A 26,561-nucleotide genomic window follows, 5' to 3' on the forward strand; every position below is an offset into this window, starting at 1 on the left:
ATGATAAGGGACACCAAGATTTCATTCATCTCCACCACATCCTCCTCTATAATTGAGAAATAAGGAGAACGTCTTTCACAAGGATTTGCATGGCCCTTCTGCATCAGTGGGAGATTGAACAGATTGATAATTGTAATGCATTTGCTCGACTATGAGGGAGAGAGACAAACTGCAGGGCGAGTGCATTTAGAGGATGGAATACCAAGAGAACGAGAGGAGCACTTGCATAGTAAGTGGATTATTGTGATTCGGAAAGCCATCTAAGAAAATGTTTCGAAACAAGAAACTGCAGATGTTGGTTTATACCAAAGATAGACACCAAGTGCTGGCTTAACTCAGTGGGTCAGGCAGCATCTCTGGAGAAAAGGGCTGGGTGATATTTCAGGTTGGGATACTTCTTCAGTTCTGAAAAAGGGGCCTGACCCGAAACATCACCTATGCCTTTTCTCCAGACATGCTGCCTGACATGTGTAGTTACTCTAGCACTTGGTGTCTATCTTAGGAAAAGATTTAGTTTGGTTTATTATTGTCACAAGGTACACTGAAAAGCCTTTTAGCTACATGCTATCCAGCTGGCGAAAAGACTACACATAATTACAATCAAGCCGTCCACAGTGTACAGATACAGGATAAAGTGTAAGATAAAGTCTAAAAGTCAGATTAAAGATAGATTGAAGGTTTCCAATGAGATAGATGGTAGGTCGAGACCGATCTCTAGCTGGTTAGAGGACGGGTCAGTTGCCTGATAACTGCTGGGAAGAAACTGTCCCTAAATCTAGAAGGATGTCGGTGATATATTGCCATTGTGGCGGTCCCTGGGGGGTAGGCCACTCCTTGGATCATCCCCCTCGCCGATTGAGGGACAGGGGCGTTGGTCTGCCACGGGGTTTCCTGACGACTCCCTAGGGGTGGAGATAAGGGTGACGTGGTGTGTACTCGGACTGCTGAAATTAAAAAGCTTCTTTTGAATCCGACTGGTATCCGGTCTTTTCCTGACCTTGACCAGGCCACTACACTGGTGACCCCGCGTCGTTCATCACGCATCGTGATGGATAATAACGCCGTTGCGTTGAAGCTCCCAACTCTGTGGACCGAAGAACCCGAAACCTGGTTCCAGCTGGCAGAGGCACAGTTTGCTGTGAGAGGTATCACGCAGGATGAGACTAAATATTATTACGTGGTTGGCTCGCTTGACCAACTATCTGCGAGGCGAGTTAAGCCTTTCCTCAGGGCCCCCCGGTAACAAACAAATATACTGGCCTTAAAGCATTTCTCATCAGGAGGTTTGGCCTGGGTGACGCCGAGCGGGCAGCTCGCATTTTCAGAATGGACAGCCTCGGCGACCGCCAGCCGTCTGCCCTCCTGGAAGACATGCTCACCCTAATGGGGGACCATGAGCCGTGTTTTTTATTTAAATATGCCTACCTGCAGCAGCTGCCTCCCGAAATTCGCATGCAGCTCGCCAGGGATCCGTTTAACGACATGCAGGCGCTGGGTGAACAAGCCGACGAGCTGCGGAATTCTCACCATCACAACCTGGAAGCAGTGGACGTCCTTCCCGAGGCGTTTGGAGACTCAGAGCAGGTCGGGACCGCTATCCACCGCGTCTCCGCTGCTCCCAGTCGGCCCCCGCGGCAAAATCCGGCGGCCATTGCGCATTCCACAGCAGGCACGTCCTTCCAGCACGGCCATCCTGCAGTTCAAACCAATGCCAGGAGAGGTCGCTGGCGTTCAAACCAGCCAAATTGGCTTGCAGTTTCACCAGACGCCAGCAGAGGTCGCTGGCGCTCAAACCAGCCTAATTCGCCTGCAGTTCAACCAGACGCCAGCAAAGTTGGTTGGTGTTATTACCATCGCCACTGGGGAGCTGCAGCCAGGCTTTGTCGCCCACTCTGTTCGTTCTCGGGAAACTAAAGGGCCGGTCGTAAGTGATTCCTTCGGCGGCCGGCTCGATTCATCGCGTTTTCGCTTGGGATCGCCGCAGTGGGGGACGTTTCCTCGTCGACACTGGTGCGGAAGTGAGTGTTCTGCATCCCTCCATTGCCGACATCCGTGCGGGCAAACAAGGCCCCCTCCTCACCGCGGCGAACGGGAGTGCTATTCGCACCTACGGGTTTCGCACCATCCCCCTCAACTTTGGCCGCAACTCGTTTTCGTGGAGGTTCGTCATTGCAGACGTTTCCCAGCCGCTGCTCGGCGCCGACTTTCTTCGAGCCCATTCACTGCTCGTGGATGTCAAGCGGCGGCGCTTGATGCACTCTGTCACGCTGGAGCCGGTCTTCCTCCGTACTGGTGATCCTGTAGTACGCCCTGATGGCCCCCTGTCACCCGTGGATGCGACTTCGTGCGCATCCTGGCAGATTTTCCCGGCATTCTCGAACCCCACTTCCGCTCCTCCACCCCGAGGCCAGGTGGAGCAGCCTTCGGACGCTCTGCAACGTCTTCGGCAGACGGTGGGCAAGCTGGCGCCGGTGCCCACGTCTCGTCATGGGTCCTTCCGTCCGCATGTTCCCTCTGCTCTGGAGGACTGCCAGTTTGTTTTTCTGCGCAGGGATGCACATCGGACACCTCTACAGCGGCCGTACGAAGGTCCCTTCCGGGTCTTGGAACATGGCTCGTCGACTTTCGTCCTGGACATGGGGGCTCGGCGTGATACTGTTTCAGTTGCGCGGTTGAAGCCAGCACATATCGATATCGATCGGCCGGCGCTGGTAGCGCTGCCCCGAAAGCGAGGGGAGCCTCTGTCTAGGGTACCCCCTCCTCTGGCTACTTCGTCCCCCGCACTTGTTGACCAGGCGCCTGTTCCGGGGCCGAACGTTGTGTGCACCCGGGCTGGCCGCCGTGTACGCCCTCCTGTCCGTTTCGTACCTCGGGTACTTGGGGGGGGGGGGGTCCTGTGGCGGTCCCTGGGGGGTAGGCCACTCCTTGGATCATCCCCCTCGCCGATTGAGGGACAGGGGCGTTGGTCTGCCACGGGGTTTCCTGACGACTCCCTAGGGGTGGAGATAAGGGTGTCGTGGTGTGTACTCGGACTGCTGAAATTAAAAAGCTTCTTTTGAATCCGCCTGGTGTCCGGTCTTTTCCTGACCTTGACCAGGCCACTAATTAGAATGCACCTGCAAGTTTCTAACACTAGGTTTTACCTATTCTTCAAAGTTTGGAAAAAGGAGTGAATCTTGCTGAAAAAATATACAATACTGAAGAGGCTTGATGGAATCAAAAACCAGATCAGAATAAGGCTGAGAAGAGGTTCCCTCCCCAGATGCTGCCTGACCCATTGAGTTCCTCCAGTACTATGCATAAAGGGTTTTGTTTTTTATTTCTTCTCTCGGTTGATTGTGAACCTTTAGAATACTCTAGCCCAGAGATGTGAATGCTGGATCATTAGGTATATTTGAGACTGAGATAGAAATATTTCTATGTTGCAGGGAAATCGTGGGTGATGAGGATCAGGCAGGAAAGTGGAGGCGAAGCCAATCATTGAATAACACAAAGGTTTTTCGTCCACTAAGCTTCTTCCTGTTTCTATTTCTGTACAAATTTCCTCGGCTTAAATATCATGACTATATAATAAATCAAATATCATGTTCAATATGACAAACTGAATGATTACTAAGTAACCTTTTAAAATAGTGGAAAATGACTAAAGGAAAGCGATGCTTGTGAAATGAACTGGAATAAATTTAAAGTCCACTCTGAGAATTTTGTATGAAGGAAGAAATAATACATAATATGAGAGTAATTAAGAAATCAAGGAAATGCACTCATTGAGGATATCCCCAAAACAGCTCACCATAGAAAAGTGCTGCATGACAATATGTTCTTTCCAGAGATCTAACCCAGGTCTCACCGGAATCTACCAATCAAAATATTGCAAAAACACAATTATAAAATATATATTTGTGATTTATTTCAGCGAAACCATCAACAAGCTGTGGAAAGCCTCTTCTGAGGATCTGTTCTGTTTGGAACGTGCAATCCATTACAAGAAAATAACAGGTCAGGGAAAGAATTTGCAGAATCAATTTCAGTCAGGTAGCACTTGTATGTATTGTGTTGGTAACAACTGTGGTCATAGAGTCATACAGCATGGAAACAGACCCTTCCGCCCAACTTTCCCACACTGACCAACATGTCCCAACTACACTAGTCCCACCTGCTTGCATTTGGTCCGCTTCCCTCTAAACCTGTCCTATCCATGAACCTGTCTAAATTGTTCTTAAAGATGACGATAGTACCTGCCTCAACCATCTCCTCCGACAGCTCATTTCACACATCCTTTGTGTGAAGAAGTTACTCTTCGGGTTGCTATTAAATTTTCCCGCCTCACCTTAAACCTCTGGTTCTCAATTCCTCTACTCTGGACAAGAGACTCTGTGCATCTTTCCCAGAGTAGGAGAATATTCTCATGATTTTCTACACCTCTATAAGATCGACCCTCATCCTCCTGCGCTCCAAGGAATAGAGTCCTAGTCTTCTTAATCTTTCCCTATAGCTCAGGCCCTCATGGTTCACTACAATTCCTGATAATGTGCCTAAGAGCCCTTAATGCATTCATTGAATCTAAAAGATTTTGAGAGAACATTTAGTAAATAAACCTCTTTCTAAACTTTTCACACGAAATTCAGTTGGATATACAACTGTGCCTAGGAGGTTCAATTGGTACAAGTATTGGTTTTGATTTATTATTGTCACCTGCACTGAGATACAGTGAAAAGCTTTGTCTGTGTGCTGTCCAGTCTAATCATACTCGAGTATAATCGAGTCATACACAAGTCCAACAGATAGTGCAAAGGGGCAGAATATAGTGCTTTAGAGCGTTATAGTCTGCAAAAAGGTAGGTTGGAAGATTAAGCCTACACTCATGGGAGGCCCACTCAGTGGTCTGATAACATTAGTCAAATAAAATCCCACAATTGATGCCTACTGACCTTCAAATCACACAGCGGTGTTAAATACTGACTATGGCACTCCCAACCATGTGAGAATGTCTCGAGCATTACCCTGTTGTGTAGTCACATCAAACTAAAAATTGTTCTGAAACAAGCTAGCTTTGTTTGCATTTTTCCAATGCAAATCCTGAACAATTTAGCACTAATCAGAAATAGCAATTGCTTCACTGGAACACTAACATTAATGTACAATACAGGGCCGTGGACCTGCAGCAGCCTGGGGCTTACCTGGGCTTAACATGGATCATGGGCACTCCAGTACTGCCAGCATGTGGACTTTGGACTTTTTGTTTTGTGAACGGCACCAAAATATGGTGGACTGTGCATTTGTGGGTTGTGCAAAAAAAAATGTCACTGTGTTGTACACACATTACAATAAAGAACAATTGAACCATTGATGCATTCTTAACCAACAACAGAGATCACATTGATCTAAATTTCTAACAGAGAAAGCAATAAATCAATTGTCTAGTACAAGGTATCTTGAACATTTGTAAACTTTGATTAAGGTTAGAATATTGAGTGGATAGATGTTCTATATTAGGATATAGATATTCTATATACATAGGAAAAATGTAAAATACAGAATATATATATATATATATATATATATATTCTGTATATTATTATTTTGTCCCACATTTATTATAAAGATATATATAAGTGTGTGTATATGTATATAAGATATATATATACACACATACACACACCTTGAATAACACAAATACCATGCGCACACACACACACATATATATATATACACACACACACACACACACACACACACACACACACACACACACACACACACACACACACACACACACACACACACACACACACACACACACACACACACACACACACACACACACACACACACTCACACACACACAGTGTATATATATATATATGTATATATGTGTGTGTATATATATATATCTATCTATATTACTAAAACTCTGTTCTTGACCGGTTTTGGCTTTCTGTGCTGCGGTTTCCGAGAGCACGCCGCTACCTACGGCCGTCATTTTTGGCCACTTCGCTCAGAGCCCCCCTCCGGCGCATGTGTGCCGAGGATTTTTCCCGCCGATGAAAATTGACAGAGATATTAATGTTTTTACAACATTACCCATTCTCCCTGCTGCCCCTGCTGGAGGGAGGGGGAGGGACTATAAAACCAGGAAGTGGTCTGCCTCATTCAGTCTCTGCAAGTGGTGTGCCTCAATCAGAGGTTTGAATGACACTGACAAATGTCTACAGCACTGTGAGTACCATTAATTTGGTTTGAAAATGAAAATATGGTTAGAGGATAAAAAAGCACTCCCTGCAAATGGTTGGTTGGGTTTGGGATGAAGTAAAAAGGCACTCTCTCCCCCCCCCCCTCTCCTCTCCCCCCATCCCTCTACTCTCCCCCCTCCATCTCGTTTTCCCCCATCCCTCTCCTCTACCCCCACCCTCTCCTCTCCCTCCCTCTCCTCTCCCCCCTCCCACCCTCCCTCCCTCCCTCTCCTCTCCCCCTCCCTCCCTCTCCTCTCCCCCACCTCCTCCTCTCCTCTCCCCCTCCTCCTCTTTCCCCCCCTCCTCTCCTCCCCCGTCTCTCCCCCCCTCTCCTCCACCCCTCTCCTCCCCCCTCTCCCCCTCTCCTCCCCCCCCTCTCCTCTCCCCCCGATGCTCCCCCCCTCTCCTCTCCCCCTCTCCTCTCCCCCTCTCCTCTCATCCCCCCTCTTTTTCTCCCCCTCCTCCCTTCCATCCCCTCCCCCACCGTCCCTCCCCTAAACCCCCCTCCCCTCCACACACCCCTACCTCCTCCCTGCTCCCCACCTCTCCCCCGCCCCTCATCTCAACCCACTCTCAGCACTCCCTCTCCCTCCCCCTCTCTCTCCCCCCTCTCCCCCCTTCTCTCTCCCCCCTTCTCTTTTCCCCCCCTCCCCTCTCTCCCCCTCCACTCTCTCTCCCTCCCCTCTCTCACTCCCTATCTCCCCTCCCCCCTCTCTCCTCCCCCCTCTCTCCTCCGCCCCCATCTCTCTCTCTCTCTCCCCCCTCCTCCCCTCCATTAGCGTGAGTGCGGGAGGGGGGAGTAGTTAGTGTGTGACGCTGCATGCCGCCCCCCCACAACCGCACGTTGGGGGAACAGACCCAACGGGTCTGCACTTGGTCTAGTATATTACTACATCTATAATCTTGACCGCTTTTGGCTAACTGTGCTGCGATTTCCGACAGAACGCCGCCACCTACGGCCGTCATTTTTGGCCACCTCGTCCAGAGCCTCCCTCCGCCTTACGGGTGCGGAGGATTTTTCCCATCGATGACAAATCAGAGACATATTAATCTTTTTTTTTAAAATCACCATACTCTCTGCTGCCCCTGCTGGAGGGAGGGGGAGGGACTATAAAACCAGGAAGTGGTGTGCCTCACTCACTCTCTGCAGGATGGATGAAGCCAAGGGTCACGTCGCTCTGTGCTCCGAATAACACTGAACAAATGTCTACACAACTGTGAGTACCCTTAATGTGGTTTGAAAATGAAAATATGGTTTGTTTGAAGTAAAAAGGCACTGCCTGCAAATGGTTGTTTCGATGCTTTAGCTTGAAGTTGAAAGGCACTACTTACTGCAAATGGTGGCATGAAGTAGAAAGGCACTACTTACTGCAAATGGTGGCTTGGGTGCTTTGGCTTGAAGTTGAAATGCACTATTTACTGCAAATGGTGGCTTGGGAGCTTTGGATTAAAGTTCAAAATGCACTACTTACTGTAAATGGTGGCTTGGGAGCTTTGGCTTGAAGTTTAAAAAAATCACCATTCTCTCTGCTGCACCTGCTGGAGGGAGGGGGAGGGACTATAAAACCAGGAAGTGGTGTGCCTCACTCATTCTCTGCAAGATGGTTGAAGCCAAGGACCACATCTCTCTGAACTCTGAATGACACTGAAGAAATGTCTACACAACTGTGAGTACCCTTAATGTGGTTTGAAAATGAAAAAATGATTTTATTTTGAAGTAAAAAGGCACTGCCTGCAAATGGTTGTTTTATGTGCTTTGGCTTGAAGTTGAAAGGCAGTATTTACTGCAAATGGTGGCTTGGGTGCTTTGGCTTGAAGTTGAAAGGCACTACTTACTGCAAATGGTGGCTTGGGAGCTTTGGCTTGAAGTTGAAAGGCACTACTTACTGCAAATGGTGGCGTGGGGGCATTGCTTTGAGGTTGAAAGGCACTACTTACAGAAAATGGTGGCTTGGGAGCTGTGGTTTGAGGTTGAAAGGCACTACTTACTGCAAATGGTGGCATGTAATTGAAAGGCACTACTTACTGCAAATGGTGGCTTGGGTGCTTGAAGTTGAAAAGCACTACTTACTGCAAATGGTGGCTTGGGTGCTTTGGATTGAAGTTGAAAGGCACTACTTACTGCAAATGGTGGCTTGGGTGCTTGAAGTTGAAAGGCACTTCTTACTGCAAATGGTGGCTTGGGTGCTTTGGATTGAAGTTGAAAGGCACTACTTACTGCAAATGGTGGCTTGGGTGCTTTGGATTGAAGTTGAAAGGCATTACTTACTGCAAATGGTGCCTTGGGAGCTTTGGCTTGAAGTATAAAAATATTACCATTCTCTCTGCTGCCCCTGCTGGAGGGAGTGGTAGGGACTATAAAACCAGGAAGTGGTGTGCCTCACTCACTCTCTGCAAGATGGATGAAGCCAAGGGTCACGTCTCTCTGAGCTCTGAATAAAACTGAACAAATGTCTACACAACTGTGAGTACCCTTAATGTGGTTTGAAAATGAAAATATGGTTTGTTTGAAGTAAAAAGGCACTGCTTGCAAATTGTTGTTTGGGTGCTTTGGCTTGAAGTTGAAAGGCATTACTTACTGCAAATGGTGGCGGGTGCTTTGGCTTGAAGTTGAAAGGCACTACTTACTGCAAATGGTGGCTTGGGTGCGTTGGCTTGAGGTTGAAAGACACTGCAAATGGCGGCTTGGGTGCTTTGGCTTGAGGTTAAAAGGCACTACTACAAATGCACTTAGTTCCTGTTTGCACTGTATATTGATTTGAGATAAAACGCTACACTTACGGCTGTGATTTTTGGCCATCTTACTCAGTCCCCCCTCTGCTGAGCAAGTGCAGAGAATTCTTCCCATCAATGAAAAATAAAAGTGTTATTTGTGTTTAAAAAATGTTGAGAATCTCTCTCCTGTCAATCACGCCCTGAAAGCCACACCTTTTCCGGTGGGAGGGCGAGGGGTTATAAAACCCGGAAGTGTGGGTGTGGCTCGGTCTCTGCATGATGGGGGAGGGAGATGTCATGACTCTGTCTCAGCTATGAATCAATTGAACACACTGAATATCTACTGAACTGTAAGTTTGGTGTTTTGTGTGGTTTTATGGTGGTTTCACCCAGCATGAAATGGTATGAAGCTGCTTTTGAATTTGGTGGCCTTGGACCCTGCTTGAAGTGGAATAAAACTGCACTGAATTTGGTGGCCTTGCACCCTGCTGAAAATGGAATTTCAAGGAATAGTTATGAGTTAACTGCCAGCACACCAGCCGTGAGTGAGCTGCCAGCAGATCAGGCTTGAGGGACTGATCTGCCACCCCAAGAACTCATACCAGCACTCCAGAAAGCTCCCCCACTGGCCACCAATATTGGAATTGGTGGAGAGGTGGAATATTGCGTCGGGGGACCAGCCCTCCCGTGTGAACATGGGACCCAATGGGTCCCACTTAGTCCAGTATATATATATATACACACACATACACCCACCCACACACACACACACACACACACACAGTATACATTATATATAAATATAAATATATATATATATATATATATATATATATATACTGTGTGTGTGTGTATTTATGGCTTGCAAAGGTTTTCATACCCCTTGAACTTTTCCACATTTTGTCACGTTACAACCACAAACCTGAATGTATTTTATTGGGATTTTATGTGATAGACCAACACAAAGTGTTGCATAATTGTGAAGTGGAAGGAAAATGATACATGGTTTTCAAATTTTTTTACAAATAAAAAACTGAAAAGTGCGGCGTGCAAACGTATTCAGCCCCCTTTACTCTGATACCCCTAAATACAATCCAGTGGAACCAATTGCCTTCAGAAGTCACCTAATTAGTAAATAGAGTCCACTTGTGTGTAATCTAATCTCAGTATAAATACAGCTGTACTGTGAAGACCTCAGAGGATTGTTAGAGAGTATTAGTGAACAGACAGCATAATGAAGCCCAAGGAACACACCAGACAGGTCAGGGAGAAAGTTGTGGAGAAGTTTAAAGCAGGGTTAGGTTATAAAAAAATATCCCAAGCTTTGAACATCTCACGGAGCACTGTTCAATCCTTCATCCGAAAATGGAGATGTATGGCACAAATGCAAACCTACCAAGACATGGCCGTCCACCTAAACTGACAGGCCGGGCAAGGATAGCATTGATCAGAGAAGCAGCCAAGTGGCCCATGGTAACTCTGGAGGAGCTGCAGAGATCCACAGCTCAGGTGGGATAATCTGTCCACAGGACAACTATTAGTTGTGCACTCCACAAATTGGGCCTTTATGGAAGAGTGGCAAGAAGAAAGCCATTGTTGAAAAAAAGCCATAAGAAGTCCCTTTTGCAGTTTGCCACAAGCTATGTGGGGGACGCAGCAAACATGTGGAGGAAGGTGCTCTGGTCAGATGAGACAAAAATTGAAGTTTATGGCCTAAATGCAAAACGCTATGTGTGGCGGAAAACTAACACTGCACATCACCCTGAACACACCATCCCCACTGTGAAACATGTTGGTGGCAGCATCATGCTGTGGGGATGCGTTTCTTCAGCAGGGACAGGGAAGCTGGTCAGTTGTTGATGGGAAGATGGATGGAGCCAAATACAGGGCAATCTTGGAAGAAAACCTGTTAGAGTCTGCAAAAGACTTGAGACTGGGGCGGAGGTTCACCTTCCAGCAGGACAACGACCCTAAACATACAGCCAGAGCTACAATGGAATGGTTTAGATCAAAGCATATTCATGTGTTAGAATGGCCCATTCAAAGTCCAGACCTAAATACAATTGAGAATCTCTGGCAAGACTTGAAAATTGCTGTTCACAGACGATCTCCATCCAATCTGACTGAGCTTGAGCTATTTTGTTAGGAGAATGGGCAAAAATGTCAGTCTCTAGATGTGCAAAGCTGGTAGAGACATACCCCAAAAGACGTGCAGCTGTAATTGGAGCGAAAGGTGGCTCTACAAAGTATTGACTCAGGGGGGCTGAATACTTTTGGAGGCCAGACTTTTCAGTTTTTTATTTGTAAAAAAATGTGAAAACCATGTATCATTTTCCCACCACTTAACAATTATGCACCACTTTGTGTTGGTCTATCACATAAAATCCCAATAAAAACATTTACGTCTGTGGATGTAACGTGACAAAATGTGGGCATTTTCAAGGGGCACGAAAACTTTTGCAATCCACTGCATAGTGTGTGTGTGTGTGTGTGTGTGTGTGTGTGTGTGTGTGTGTGTGTGTGTGTGTGTGTGTGTGTGTGTGTGTGTGTGTGTGTGTGTGTGTGTGTGTGTGTGTGTGTGTGTGTGTGTGTGTGTGTGTGTGTGTGTGTGTGTGTGTGTGTCACATGCGCCAGCAGAGGCGGCACCACATATGGTCATCTAAAGATGGGTCGGAGGGTTATAGCGAGGGTGAGTCTGATTATGTGTGGGCTCCCAATAGAGCCAGGGGGATAGACTGCTTATATTTTCATTCTCATATGATGTCAGTTATCCAGTCGAGATGACCACCAATTTATAAACCAGCGAATAAAAGATGAACAATAAATGAAATGGCGCGTTCATTAAGATTCAATTTGCCCCACAACAATGATCAACAGTCTGTGTTTTAAGTAATCTAATATTGAATGTAGAATTCACATTTTCTAAATGACACTTTACTGAATAATATGCAGGACGAGGTGGAGTGTACATGATATAAAGATAGAAAAGGATAGGAATGAATCATACACAATGGCTCATTTATATAATAAATCTGAGGCATGTATTCCATTAACAGCATTGCAAACATCTGGAATAATTGTGATTATTAGTAGAAAACAAGAAACTGCAGATGCTGGTTAAAAAAAAAGACATCACCCATCACTTATCCATGTTCTCCAGGGATGCTGCCAGACCCAATAAGTTACTCCAACATTTTTGTCCCACAATGATTATTATATCATATCATGTTCATATCATGGACAATGTGTTTATTACGTTTTAGTTTTAAAGGTACAGCATTGAAACAAGTCCTTCTGCCCACCGAGTCCACAATGAATATTCGATCATCCATTCACGTTAGTTCTATGTTACACCACTTTCTCATACCCTTGCCAAGCTGTGGGGCTGGATATCGCTGCTGTCTCCATGTACCTGCAATACTAATTTTCCATCGTCTGTGGTCCATGGCCACAAAACTCTGCTCCAGTCAACCAGTGCCCTGCTGATACTGGACCCAGTGGTGAGGTACAGCCCGCTGCTCCCTCCTTAAACTGTCAGGGTTTGCACAAGGCCTGGTCCCCAGTGCTGTGTTGTTCGTGCAGCCTAGGACCACAGTCAGTGCGGGAGGAAGACACCGTCCAGCTTGGTACTCCAGTGTGTTCCCTCAGCCTGACTGGGTCACTCACTGAGATGAGTGGTGAGTTGCCCAGAGGACCATAGAGTCAAGAGACGACTGACTGTCAATGCTCGGTTACTCGATCCCGACTGAAGTCGTATTGTAACACTTAAGGGGGCCTGGTTTTTGCTCCAGGGTCACTGGGGTGATGAAAGAATAGGATCTCCTTTAGATTTCCCCAGCTGTGTGGCACCGAGGACACTTTTGAAATGTAGTGTAAGGTGGTGGACCGTGGCCAACCTCGCACACAGCATTGTGGTGATCAGCAGACGTGCCCATGTTCAATAAATCTAGATTTCTCTAACTTCAAGAATCCCTCTCTCTCCGTCCCTCCCCCTCCTCAGTCGTTGTACTAGTTTCACTGTCGTCCTGTTGAGTTTCGTTGTCTGTATCATTCATTAACACTGAGCCCACAGCCAACCAACAATGGACCATTTGTTCATCATCGTTACTTTTTTGCATATCGTTCATTCATGTGTTCCATATCTGTCTACATCACCGTCTACATCACTTGTTTCCCTTTCCCCTGCCTCTCAGTATGAAGAAGGGTCTCGGCCCGAAACGTCACCTATTCCTTTTCTCCAAAGATGTTGCCTGACCCGCTGGTACTCCAGCTTTTTGTGTCTCTCTTTGCCCATGTTGATTGTAGGCTAAGATTGACTGGGACAGAGGGGGCTGCTATCCATCCACAACCAGGCAATCTCTCTGTGTTGAAAGGTGATACTCCCTGCTCGGTGGAAGTGTCATTGACAATCTCCCATTTCTTTAGTCTGGACACAAAAGGAGGCCATTCGTCCTGTCGTGGCTGCTGGAGTACTATTGTCCCCTTGATATTCCTGCGACTTATTTTTTCTCGGGTGCCCATAGCTCCCCTGTGTTCACCTGCCACCACCTTGCGGTGGACTTTCTGTGGTGGTCCCTGCAGGGGAGAAGGTCTCCCAGCCTCACGTTGTTCCACAGTATCAGCGGGTTCCGTGTTGGAGAGTCTGAGCTCTCTCCGCTTCCACTGATGGGAAGCATCGGGGCCCAACGTTGTCTCATGTGGTGTTCCTGTATCTTTCAGAAAAAGCTCTGCCCCTGGTGTACTGGTGGTTGGGCACAGCCTGGTACCAGTTAACAACGGACATATCCTTGATGGATGTCTTTACTCTGTCCAGGTACGTGCTCCGGGGATCCACATACTCCCTTCCTCCACCTGGTCAACTGAAGCAAAGTCACCCATCCCCACCTCCTCCATCTCCTCCCCACCTTGACTTTCAGAAGACTTTCCACAATGTCCCACATAAGAGATTAGTATACAAACTTAAAGCATACGGTATTGGGGGTTCAGTATTGATGTGGATAGAGAACTGGCTGACAGACAGGAAGCAAAGAGTTGGAGTAAACGGGTCCTTTTCAGAATGGCAGGCAGTGACTAGTGGGGTACGGCAAGGCTCATTGCTGGGACCCCAGCTATTTACGATATATATTAATGATTTGGACGAGGGAATTGAATGCAACATCTCCAAGTTTGCGGATGACACGAAGCTGGGGGGCAGTGTTAGCTGTGTGGACGATGCTAGGAGGCTGCAAGGTGACTTGGATAGGCTGGGTGAGTGGGCAAATGCATTGCAGATGCAGTATAATGTGGATAAATGTGAGGTTATCCGCTTTGGTGGCAAGAACAGGAAAGTAGACTATTATCCGAATGGTGGCCGATTAGGAAAAGGGGAGATGCAACGAGACCTGGGTGTCATGGTACACCAGTCATTGAAAGTAGGCATGCAGGTGCAGCAGGCAGTGATGACGGCGAATGGTATGTTAGCATTCATAGCAAAACGATTTGAGTATAGGAGCAGGGAGGTTCTATTGCAGTTGTACAGGGTCCTGGTGAGACCACATCTGCAGTATTGCGTACAGTTTTGGTATCCTAATCTGAGGAAATACATTGTTGCCATAGAGGAAGTGCATAGAAGGTTCACCAGACTGATTCCTGGCATGTCAGGACTTTCATATGAAGAAAGACCGGATAGACTCGACTTGTACTCGCGAGAATTTAGAAGTTTGAGGGGGGATCTTATAGAAACTTACAACATTCTTAAGGGGTTGGACAGGCTAAATGCTGGAAGATTGTTCCCGATGTTGGGGAAGTCCAGAACAAGGGATCACAGTTTAAGGATAAGGGGGAATTCCTTATGGACCGAGATAAGGAAAACATTTTTCACACAGAGAGTGGTGAATCTCTGGAATTCTCTGCCACAGAGGGTAGTTGAGGCCAGTTCATTGGCTATATTTAAGATGGAGTTAGATGTGGCCCTTGTGGCTAAAGGGTTCAGGGGGTATGGAGAGAAGGCAGGTACAGGATACTGAGTTGGATAATCAGCCATGATCATATTGAATGGTGGCGCAGGCTCGAAGGGCCGAATGGCCTACTACTGCACCTATTTTCTATGTTTCTATGATATGGGGAGAAGGCAGGAACGGGGTACTGATTGGGGATGATCAGCCATGATCACAATGAATGGCGGTGCTGGCTCGAAGGACAGAATGGTCCGCTCCTGCATCTATTGTCTATTGTCAATTCCCCGGAGGTGAATCGTGATTAGTTGTAACTATTTATACGAGGGGAATAATATTGTTATAGTAAACAAATGTGAAATATTGTATGGGACGTGCAGATAATAAGGGGAGGCATCAAGGGCCGGTCATTTTAGTCAATGGGTAACTCACCAGGCTTGGATAAAATATATCCCAGGATGTTGAAGGGAGCCAGGGAAGAAATTATAGATGCTCCAACCGTGATATTTTCATTCTTCCTCGCTGCAGGAGTAAGACTGGAGGATTAGATTACTAACACACGGTTGTTTAAAAGGGGAGCATGGGAGAGCCCAAGTAATTACAGGCCAGTTAGCTTAACTGTGGAGGACAAATTATTGGAATAGATTCAAAATGGTACAAAATTAATTTTGGAATTTAATGATTTTTAGAACTGAGAGTAAGCAAGCAGGTACAACAGGCAGTGAAGAAAGCGAATTGCATGTTGACCTTCATAACAAGAGGAGTTGAGTACAGGAGCGTAGAGTTCCTTCCGCGGTTGTACGGGGCCCTAGGGAAACCACACCTGGAGTATTGTGTGCAGTTTTGGTCTCTAAATTTGAGGAAGGACATTCTTGCTAGTGGATGCCAATTCTCTGGATGCTTTCAAGAGAGTTTGATAGAGCTCTTAAAGATAGCGGAGTCAATGGATATGGTGAGAAGGCATATGCATAAATATGCTTCACTTGCATGTACGGTTACAAATAGATAATACTACGGTGGTGGCCTACATTAACCATATGGGCGGCATAAAATCGGTATCATGCGACAAGTTGGTCAACACAATTTGGCAATGGTGTGTCCAAAGACATATTTGGCTTTCAGTAACTTACCTGCCAGGTAAGCTAAATACAATGGCAGACACCAGGTCACGTAAATTTAATGACAACATCGAATGGATGTTAAAACCCCCCAAAAAAAAGTTTTTTCGCAAATGTTATCAAGCAATATGGCATGCCAGATATCGATTTATTTGCATCAAGCCTAAGTCACCAGATACCTATGTATGTCGCTTGGGAACCAGACCCTGATAGAGCAGCGGTAGATGCGTTCGCACTGGATTCAATTCAGTTCAATTCAACGTTAATGTCTTAGCACAAATACAAGTATGGGTACAACGAAATGCAGTTTAGCGTCAGTCCGTAGTAATAGTGCAATATAGAAATAAAAATACAGAAATTCTTCTTCTATGCATTTCCTCCCTTCTGCCTCATCAGTCGGGGACTACGCACAATACAAATGGACTCTGCTTCAGGTATTTTGATAGTACCCGACTGGCCTACACAGCCATGGTTCCCAATAATCCATGACATGGTTGTTGAAACTCCGATGGTATTCCCCAGTGACCCAGAGTTATTAACACCCAGTGTCGGGCACAAGCCACCCGTGCCATGAAAAAAAATCAAACTCCTGGGTTGCAGATTCTGCACAAACCACATCTGGGACTGGGATTATCATAACAAACCGTCGACACCATGTCAGCATCCCTCCGAATATCCACTAAAAAACAGCACTTGTCCAGCATCAGAACATGGGAGAAGTACTGCCTGGATACAGGGACCACCTCCTCAACCGCTACAGTTACCAACGTACTGGAATTCCTGGCGAACCTTCACCACAATGAAGGACTCAGCTACAGAGCCATCAACACAGCTAGAAGTGCCCTGCCTGTCTATTTAAAACCAGCACCAGGACAACAGGCCATGGGGTCCCACTCGCTGGTGGTCAAACTAATCAAGGGTATTTACAACTCTAACCCCCTAGACCAAGGTACCCACACATGAAATGTCAGTGTGGTCCTGACATACCTCAGGGGATGGCCACCAGCCAGATCCCTCAACCTGGAACAATCTATGCTCAAAACACTCATGTTGATGGCACTTGTATCTGCACAGAGGGTCCAGTCACTACACCTATTGCGGCTGGACACCATGCTCACAGCTCCAGACCAGATCTCTGTCGTTATCCAGGGAATGATCAAACAGAGCAGTTCAGGAACACATAATCCAGTCGTGGAATTCCGGGTTTACCCGTCAGAAACACGGTTATGTGCCATGAACCTACTATCCTACATAGACACAACCAAAATATTCGAGGGAGATGAAAAGCATTGCGGGTCAGTCATAAAAAACATTTTCGAGATGGCTCAAGCAGGTGCTAAAAGCTGCTGGGATAAAAACTACCATGTACAAATTTCATTCCACCAGGGCAGCATCCACGTCGACGGCTAAAAGAATGGACGTGCCTATAGACCACACCCTGGCTACAGCAGGATGGTGGGGGGGAGGAAAGACCGTTCAGAAATAGTATAATAAGCCGTTGGCAAAACCTGTTTTATTTGCAGGAAAGATTTTACAGACTGCAAATATTTAATTTAAGGCCAGGGGAGCAATTTAATGTATTTGTTGTTATTGTTAAAAAAAATACCATTGTGTTTTTCTACAAACAGATTCATTGGTTGATTACGATAACACACTTCCTCCCGCAAAGACTTCGGCAGTGATGTAGTAATAACTGTTACACGGTTTGAAATCACAGAGCTTTGAAATCTTCCCGGAATCTCTCACGTGACTCCGAAGTAAAATAGTAAGATTAAACGAGAACTTACCAGTTTGAAGTTTGATCTGTATTTTATGAGGAGTTACGATGAGGGGTTACGTGCCCTCCGCTCCCACCCTCAATAATATGGGTCAAATTCATAAACTGATGTCTCCTTATCTTTACTATGTTTATTTCAATAACTGTGTCTATCTGTGATTCCTCACCGCTGCTTTGAAGTAATACGTGCATGCGTGCTGAGCGGGTTCTTCACGTAATCCCTCATCGTAACTCCTCATAAAATACAGATCAAACTTCAAACTGGTAAATTAGAGACTCCTCCCATTTCCTCCAAACACAAGGCGTAGCTATGGGCACACGCATGGGCCCCAGCTACGCCTGCCTCTTTGTTGGGTACGTTGAACAATCCTTGTTTGAGACGTACCAGGGCCCCATCCCCGACCTCTACCTCCGTTACATTGACGAATGATTTGGGGCCACCTCCTGCACCCACACACAACTGACTGACTTCATCCCCTTCACCACCAACTTCCATCCGGCACCCGAATACACTTGGACCATTTCCGACACTTCCCTACCATTCCTTGACCTCACCATCTCCATCGCAGGGGACAGACTTCTGACCGACATACACTACAAACCAACTGACTCACATGGCTATTTGGACTACGTGTCTTCCCACCCTGCCCCCGGTAAAGACTCCATCCCCTACTCCCAATTCCTCCCCCTACGCCGCATCTGCTCCCAGGATGAGACGTTCCACACCAGGGCATCGGAAATGTCCTCGTTCTTCAGGGAACAGGGATTCCCCTCCGCCACCATAGATGAGGCTCGCACCAGGGTCTCATCCATACCCCGCAACACTACTCTCTCTCCCCATCCACGCACTCGCAACAAGGGCAGAGTCCCCCTAGACCTGACCTTTCACCCCACCAGCCGGCAAATACAACACATAATCCTCCGCCACTTCCGCCACCTCCAACGTGACCCCACCACTCGCCACATCTTCCCATCTCCCCCTATGTCTGCCTTCCGCAAATACCGCTCCCTCCGCAACTCCCTTGTCAATTGTTCCCTTTCCTCCCGTACCACCCCCTCCCCGGGCACTTTCCGTTGCAACCGCAAGAAATGCAACACCTGTCCCTTCACCTCCCTCCTCGACTCCATTCAAGGACCCAAGCAGTCGTTCCAGGTGCGACAAAGGTTCACCTGCATCTCCTCCAACCTCATCTACTGCATCCGCTGCTATAGATGTCAGCTGATTTACATCGGGGAGACAAATCGGAGGTTGGGCGATCGTTTCGCCGAACACCTCGCTCAGTCCGCAATAACCTACCTGAACTGCCGGTGGCTCAGCACTTCAACTCCCCCTCCCATTCCCAATCCGACCTCTCTGTCCTAGGTCTCCTCCATTGCCAGAGTGAGCAACACCGGAAATTGGGAGGAACAGCACCTCATATTCCGCCTGGGGAGTCTGCATCCTGGGGGCATTAACATTGGATTCTCCCAGTTTTGTTAGCCCTTGCTGTCTCCTCCCTTTCCTGAACCCTCGAGCTGTCTACTCCCCATCCACACGCCCTCGGGCTCCTCCTCCTCCCTTTTTCCTTCCTTCTCCCCCCCCCCCCCCCCCCCCCCCCCCCCCCCCCAGCCCCTATCAGTCTGAAGAAGGGTTTCGGCCTGAAACGTCGCCTATTTCCTTCGCTCCATAGATGCTGCTGCATCCGCTGAGTTTCTCCAGCATTTTGTGTACCTTCAAACTGGTAAGTTCTCGTTTAATCTTACTATTTTAAACCGCGCCGGCCGATGAAAGGCCCCGCGAACGGGCCGATTCAAGCCCCACGATTCGGGACGGACGAAGCTGCTGTTGCTGGAGTTCGGAGTCTGTCACCAACCAGTTCGGCTCCCGATATTACCATCCACAGGGCCCATGGCCAAAGCCTCGCGTGTGTATGTGCGTGTGTGTCTGTGCGTGTGAGTGTGTGCGCAAGCTCGTGTCCACCAAGGAATTGTGCCCCCCCCCATGTTTTGATAGCGATTTCCGCCCCTGTGCACAACTGCACAGGCTTGCTAGACATTAAATGCTGGAGTAACTCAGCAGGTCAGGCAGATTCACTGGCGAAAAGAATAAGTGACTTTCCTGGAAGTTCTCAACCTGAAAAGTCACCTAGCCTTTCTCTCTGGAGATGCTACTTGACCCGCTGGGTTAGTACAGTTTTTGTGTCTATCTTCGGTTTAAACCAGCATCTGCTGTTCCCTCCTATGCATTCTGACAGCTTGCTAGCTGGTTTCTTGACACAAGCCGTGCTGTGTAGCTTTCAGCTCCCCGCCCATGTGTGTAGTTTGCACACCCTTCGTTAGCTGCCCGCTTCTGTGTGGCCAGCTCACCTCCCTCGTGAGAAAAATCCATGCGCCAACTCACACTTATTTAGATCCAAAGCAATCTTTGTCATTTGATGGTTACCGTACATGGTATGGATGTCTGCTCCGGTCAGTAAATGTGGAATCAAGGGCGGTACGGTGGCATAGTGGTAGAGTTACTGCCTTATAGCATGCAGTGCAGCACCAGAGACATGGGTTCAATCCTGATTACGGGTGCTGTCTGTACGAAGTGTGTACGTTCTCTCCATGACCGTGAGGGTTTTCTCCGAGTTCTTTTGTTTCCTCCCACACTCCAAAGACGTATGGTTAATTGGCTTGGTATAAATGGTCCCTAGTGTGTGTGGGATAGTGTGAGTGCATGGGGATCGCTGGTCAGTGCAGACCCGGTGGGCCAAAGGGACTGTTCCTTGCTGTATCTCTAAACGAATATAAAGGGCCTGTCCCGCTTACGTGTCCTTGGCACGCAAATTACGCGACCTCGTCATCGCGTTGAGGCGCACGGGGATCGTATGGCCGCGCGGGAAAGGTCGCACTAAGAAGCGCGGAGGGGTATGGAGTTGTGCGCGATACCGTGCGGTGCTCCAAAATTGTGTAGCGAACGAAATCTTCACGCGCCAACGGCCTGTCGCGTAACTGACGGCCAAAGTGGGACAGTCCCAAGACCCTGGCGCGATGCAACGTCTCACCTCCAACAGCAGCAGAAACAGGCAAACAATCGCCGAACTCGGCCTGGGACTCATATCCGCCCCCACTTCTACTCCCAGACTGTGGCCAAGAAAATTGAAGATAGACGGAGAAACTCGGAGGGACCGACAGCATCTCTGGAGAGAAGCAATGGGTGACGTTTCGAGTCAAGACGCTTCTTTCAGACTGAAGAAGAGTCTCGACACGAAACATCATCCATTCCTTCTCTCCAGAGATGCTGCCCGTCCCGCTGAGTTACTCCTGTATTTTGTGTCCATCTTAAAATTACGTCATGCGCTCCAGACGTCTGTGCGGGCGCATGAAATCGCGTGCGACCTTCGCGGGATCGTCGCGCCTCAATGCGACCACGAGATCGTGTAATTAGCATGCCAATGACACGCAAGTGGGGCAGAGGCTTGAACTACACACACTCCCCAGGCAGAAAGAGCAGTGAGACTTGCAGCTTTGTGGCTGTGGTTGGGAGGTGTTGGCCAGAGCTGCCACCCAGGGACAAGGCAGCGTTTAATTCCACACCCGAGAGGTGCCGCACACACACACACACGCTCACGCCCAAGGTGGGATTTGACCTTCCTGCAGCCCTTAAGTGTTGTTGCTGGAACAACTTGAACCCGAGCTGTCCCTGGATAAATGTTGATCAAAGCTTTCCCATGGCTAGTGGGGGAATGGGTGAGCAGAGATGAAAGGCTGAGGAGTGCTAGACACGTGGGTGGGATGGGGGAGCAGCAGGGGAATAGCCTTTCGTCCCACAATGTCAATGTGGAACATAATGCAAAGATGACTAATCTTGCTTGCCTGCACACAATCCATATCCCGCCATTCCCTGCATGTCCATACGACTATCAAATGCCTCTATCGTATCTGCCTCCACCGCGTCTCCTGGCAGAGCTTGTTCCAAGCATCCACCTGGTATACAAAATCTATCACTTTTTATACTATGCTCACCTCAAAGCCAGCCTCCCCCCCCCACACTGGAACCCCATCAGTTTGCCTACTGGCCCAACAGGTCTACATAGGACGCCATATCTGCGGCCCTACACTCTGCGCTAACCGACCTGGACAACAACAATTCCTATATCAGGTTGTTGTTCATCGACATCAGCTCCGCATTTAATACTGTCATCCCCGCCAGCTTGATCACCAAACTCAGCGGACTTGGCATCACCACCTCCCTCTGCAATTGGACACTGGGTTTCCTCACCAACAGACCACAGTCTGTTAGGATCAACAACCTCACCTCCTCCACTCTAACACTGAACACCGGCGTGCCACAGGGCTGTGTGCTCAGCCCTCTCCTCTACTCCCTCTTCACCCATGACTGCGTCCCTAAGTATGGCTCCAACGCCATCATTAAATTTGCCGACGACACCACGGTGGTGGGACTGATCATGGACAACAACGAATATGCCTTTAGGGAGGAGGTCCAGAACCTGGCAGCCTGGTGTACCAACAATAACCTCGTCCTCAACTCTAAGAAGACGAAGGAAATCATCGTTGACTTCAGGAAGACAAGAGGTGGCAGACATACCTCCATCCACATAAACGGGACTGAGATGGAGCGCGTCTCCAACTTCAAATTCCTCGGGGTACACATCTCAGAGGATCTGTCCTGGTCCCTCAATACCACCAAACTGATCAAAAAATCGCAACAGCGTCTTTACTTTCTGAGGAGGCTTAAGAAAGCTCACCTGTCCCCCCAGATCCCGTCCAATTTCTACTGCAGTACCATCGAAAGCATCCTGACCACCTGCTTCACGGTATGGTACAGCAGCTGCACCACAGCCGACAGGAAGGCACTGCAACGGGTGGTGAAAACTGCTCAGCACATCATCGGTGCCCCGCTCCCTGCCATGGATGCCCTCCACCGAAAATGGTGTCTGAGACGGGCCGGGAAAATCATCAAGGACCCCTCTCACCCTAACCATGGACTATTTGCCCTCCACCCATCAGGGAGGCGGTACAGGAGCCTCAGGTCTCACACAAGCAGGATGAGGAACAGCTTTTTCAATAACACAATTACACTGCTGAACTCACAGGCCCATCGTTAGCTATCTTTAGACTCTCCCATTTGTATACATTTATTTGCCTATGTACCAGTTTAATTCATCCGCAGTCCACACATTGTTAACCAGTATTTTTATATCTACTATCTTGCACTATGACCAGACGCTAAACTGCATTTCGTTGTACCTGTACTCGTATTTGTGCAATGACAATAAAGTTGAATGGAATTGAATTGAATTGAATTGAATACCACTCTCTGAGTAAAGAATTTCCCACTCATATTACCCCTAAACCTCTGTCCCTTAATTCTCAAATCATGTCCTCTTGTTTGAATCTTCCATACTCACAATGGGAAAAGCTTATCTACGTCAACTCTGTATATTCCTCTCATCATTTTAAAGACCTATATCAAGTCCCCCCTTAACCTTCTGCGCTCCAAAAAATAAAGACCTAACTTGTGCAACCCTTCTCTGTAACTTTGTTCCTGAAACCCAGGCAACAATCTAGTAAATCTCCTCTGTACTCTCTCTATTTTGTTGACATCCTTCCTATAATTAGGCGACCAAAATTGTACACCGTACTCCAGAATTGGCCTCACCAATGCCTTGTAGAATTTTAACATTACATCCCAACTTCTATACTCGATGCTCTGATTTATTAAGGCCAGCACATCAAAAGCTTTCTTTACCACCCTATCTACACGAGATTCCACCTTCAGGGAACTGTGCACAGTTATTCGTAGATCCCTCTGTTCAACTGCATGTCCTGTAGAATCTAGCACCTCACACTTATCAGCATTAAACTCCATCTGCTATCTTTCTGCCCAATCTTCCAAATGGCCTAAATCTCTCTGTAGACTTTGAAAATCTACTAAATTTTCCACACCACCACCTATCTTAGTATCATCTGCATACTTACTAATCCAATTTACCGCACCATCATTGATGTACATGACAAACAACAGTGGACCCAACACAGATCCCTGTGGCACTCCACTAGTCACCGGCCTCCAACCTGGCAAACATCCATCCACCATTACTCTCTGGCATCTCACATTCAGCCACTGTTGAACCCATCTTGCTACTCCACCATTAATACCCAACAATTGAACCTTCTTAACCAACCTTCCATGAGGAACATTGTCAAAGGCCTTACTGAAGTCCATATAGATAACATCCACTGCTTTACCCTCATCAATTTCCCGAGTAACCTCTTCAAAACATTCAAGAAGATTAGTCAAACAAGACCTTCCAGGCACAAATCCATGTTGACTGTCCCTAATCAGACCCTGTTTATCCACATGCTGATATACAGTGGCTTGCAAAAGTTTTCATACACCTTGAACTTTTCCACATTTTGTCACGTTACAACCACAAACGTAAATTCATTTTATTGGGATTGTATGTGATAGACCAACACAAAGTGGTGCATAATTGTGAAGTGGAAGGAAAATGACACATGGTTCTCAATTTTTTTTACAAATAAACAACTGAAAAGTGTGGCGTGCAAAAGTATTCAGTTCCCCCTGAGTCAATTCTTTGTAGAACCACCTTTCGCTGCAATTAAAGCTGCAAGTCTTTTGGGGTATGTCTCTACCAGCTTTGCACATCTAGAGTCTGAAATGTTTGCCCATTCTTCTTTGCAAAATAGCTCAAGCTCAGTCAGATTGGATGGAGAACATCTGTGAACAGCAATTTTCAAGACTTGCCAGAGATTCTCAATTGGATTTAGATCTGGATTTTGACTGGGCCATTCTAACACATGAATATGCTTTGATCTAAATAATTTGATCATTGTAGCTCTGGCTGTATGTTTAGGGTCGTTGTCCTGCTGGAAGGTGAACCTCCGCCCCGGTCTCAAGTCTTTTGCAGACTCTAACAGGTTTTCTTCCAAGATTGCCCTGTATTTGGCTCCACCTATCTTCCCATCAACTCTGACCAGCTTCCCTGTCCCTGTTGAAGAAAAGCATCCCCACAGCATGATGCTGCCACCACCATGTTTCACAGTGGGGATGGTGTGTTCAGGGTGATGTGCAGTGTTACTTTTCCACCACACATAGCGTTTCGCAGTTAGGCCAAAAACGTTAATTTTGGTCTCATCTGACCAGAGCACCTTCCGCCACATGTTTGCTGTGTCTCCCACATGGCTTATGGCAAACTGCAAACGGGACTTCTGATGGCTTTTTTTCAACAATGGCCACTCTTGCATAAAGGCCCGATTTGCGGAGTGCACGACTAATAGTTGTCCTGTGGACAGATTCTCCCACCTGAGCTGTGGATCTCTACAGCTCCTCTAGAGTTACCATGGGCCTCTTGGCTGCTACTCTGATCAATGCTCTCCTTCACGGCCTGTCAGTTTAGGTGGACGGGCATGTATTGGTAGGTTTGCAGTTGTGCCATACTATTTCCATTTTTGGATGATGGATTGAACAGTGCTCCGTGAGATGTTCAAAGCTTGGTATATTTCTTCATAACCTAACCCTGCTTTAAACTTCTCCACAACTTTATCCCTGACCTGTCTGGTGTGTTCCTTGGGCTTCATGATTTGTTCACTAATGTTCTTAACAAATCTCTGAGGCCTTCACAGAACAGCTGTATTTATACTGAGATTAGATTACACACAAGTGGACTGTATTTAATAATTAGGTAACTTCTGAAGGGAATTGGTTGCACTGGATTTTATTTAGGGGTATCAGAGTAAAGGGGGCTGAATACTTTTGCACGCCGCGCTTTTCAGTATCATTTTCCTTCCACCTCACAATTTTGCGCCATTTTGTGTTGGTCTATCACATAAAATCCCAATAAAATACATTTACGTTTGTGGTTCTAACGTGACAAATTGTGGAAAAGTTCAAGAGGGATGAAAACTTTTGCAAGCCACTGTATATTATCTCTAAATATTCTTTCCATTAATTTGCCCACCATTGACGTCAAACTAACAGGTCTATAATTGCTAGGTTTACTCTTAGAACCCTTTTAAAACAATGGAACAACATGCGCAGTATGCCAATCCTCCGACCATATTCCCGTTTCTAATGACAATTGAAATATTTCTGTCATAGCCCCTGCTATTTCTACACTAACTTCCCTCAATGTCCTAGGGAATATCTTGTCAGGACCTGGAGACATATCCACTTTTATATTTTTCAAAAGAGGCAGTAGTTCCTCTTTTTTGAATCCCTTAGTTTCCATAGCTACTCTACTTGTTCCCTTACCTCACATAATTCAATATCCTTCTCCTTGGTGAATACCGAAGAAAATAAATAGTTCAATATCTCCCCCATCTCTTTTGGCTCTGTTGATAGCTGTCCACTCTGGCTCTCTAATGGACCAATTTTATTCCTCGTTTTCCTTTTGCTATTAATATTGCTATAGAAACTCTTTGGATTTACTTTCGCCTTACTTGCCAAAGCAACCTCATATCTTCTTTTAGCTTTTCTAATTTATTTCTTAAGATTCTCTTCACATTCTTTATACTCATCAAGCACCTCATTTACTCCATGCTGCGTATAATTATTGTAGATCTATCTCTTTTTCCGAACCAAGTGTACAATTTCCCTTGAAAACCATGCCTCGTTCCAATTTTTACTATTTCCTTTCAACCAAACAGGGACATAAAGATTCTGCACTCTTAATGTATCTGTACACTGTAAATGCCCCGATTGTAATCATGTATTGGCTTTCTGCTGACTGGATAACACGCCACAGAAGCTTTTCACTTCACACGTGACAATAAACTA

General features: G+C 46.9%; 1 long non-coding RNA gene across 1 annotated transcript in view; it reads left to right on the forward strand.

The window, feature by feature from the left end:
* Positions 1-13,727, forward strand: part of LOC116969072 — a 31,109-nt gene extending 17,382 nt beyond the window's left edge. Inside the window, exons 2-3 of the long non-coding RNA XR_004410613.1 lie at positions 3,917-3,999; positions 13,668-13,727. This is a non-coding gene — a long non-coding RNA (uncharacterized LOC116969072). The remainder of the gene's footprint in view (positions 1-3,916; positions 4,000-13,667) is intronic.
* Positions 13,728-26,561: the final 12,834 nt, after the last annotated feature.

Source organism: Amblyraja radiata, assembly GCF_010909765.2.
Source record: "Amblyraja radiata isolate CabotCenter1 chromosome 43 unlocalized genomic scaffold, sAmbRad1.1.pri SUPER_43_unloc_2, whole genome shotgun sequence".
Lineage (NCBI taxonomy): Eukaryota > Metazoa > Chordata > Chondrichthyes > Rajiformes > Rajidae > Amblyraja > Amblyraja radiata.